The sequence below is a fragment of the Phocoena phocoena genome, chromosome 16 (assembly GCF_963924675.1).
Source record: "Phocoena phocoena chromosome 16, mPhoPho1.1, whole genome shotgun sequence".
In the NCBI taxonomy this organism is placed as follows: Eukaryota; Metazoa; Chordata; class Mammalia; order Artiodactyla; family Phocoenidae; genus Phocoena; species Phocoena phocoena.
The window spans coordinates 64,084,738-64,086,034 of NC_089234.1; positions in this window are offsets into that span (position 1 = coordinate 64,084,738).

The following is a 1,297-nucleotide window of genomic DNA, read 5'->3' on the forward strand; positions in this document are numbered from 1 at the left end:
AGTTTTGTTCTCCCTTCTGAATAGTTCAGTAGCTGCCCACTCTTAAACCGCTAACACTTCTAGAGATAAATTGGGAATAGTCTGTTTGTTTTATGTAAGTCTGCCTTACCTTCCCTGTTAGGCCAGCCCCCGGGAATGGAGTGTTAAATGCAGAAGGGAACTCCCCAACTCCTTTCCCTTCTCAACCCTTACTATACTTTTGAATCACCTGGGGCTACTTCTTAATACTATGTGCAAGCCCCACCTTAGGCCTGTTAAATGTCACCTGTAAGAGGTGATGCTCAGGTTACTTTCAGAAATTTCCCAGTGATCTTTAATCCCAGTTGGGAGGCACTTAAAAAGAGGAGTCATTAGACCATTTCTCCCCATTTCTGCTAACATCCCAAGGCTGACTGTTCATTTTTAAGGAGTCGGAAGAGCTTTTTGATTATGTCTAGGAGTTGAGACTTGTTTCAAATAAAATTTATCAAATAATGCTGTAAGATGCTAATTAAACCATGTGCCATTAATTAGGGTATTGTACCAGTGGAATATATGATGCATTAACCAAGGGAAGTGGAAACAGCATTGAATACATGGCTTTAATTAAATCAGGTCTTGCCAGGTACTTGATTACTTAAAACGACCACGTACCCTCCTTTTTAAGGTGTGAACTACCTGACTTCTTTTTCCATTTTGTGCATATATGGAATGATGTCACTGTTTCTTATTTTTTATAACATCTGTGGATGGGGTTTTACAGGTAATTTTTCTAGTGCAAACAAGAATACACAGGGGCAGAGGGGTTTTCTTGTTTTTACATTTACTTCAAAAGTCTGCTGGGGAGGAAGGTAAGCGACCTGAGAGCAGGAACCTGCCAGTCAAGATTTATTCATTACCTCTTTGTAAGGGGCGTGTTCCTGCCCTCTTGAATAGTAGGAAAGTTCATACCAAATATGGTCTAGAGTCATTTTTTGTCCACTCCTTGTGTTTGGACACAGGATTACAGCACATGAGTTCAAAGTGCTGGTCCTTTGTCAAATCTTCATACGTCAAGTTAGTTATTCTTAGGCAGGGTTAAAGGAGGGGAAAAGGCAGGGCCTGAGGCTCCTGGCCTAGAATGGTTGAAATATTAGTTTTGAAACGTTTGGTGATGCACCAGTTGCTACAACCAGAACATTCATTGCCAAAGTACTGTTCTGGTGAGACTGATAGATATAAATTAAATGAAGAAATGTAGTATGAGAAGAAAGCATCTAATATATAGCCCTCAAAGCTGTACAAAAGCTGCAAAATTTTATACCTTAAACAGAAAAAA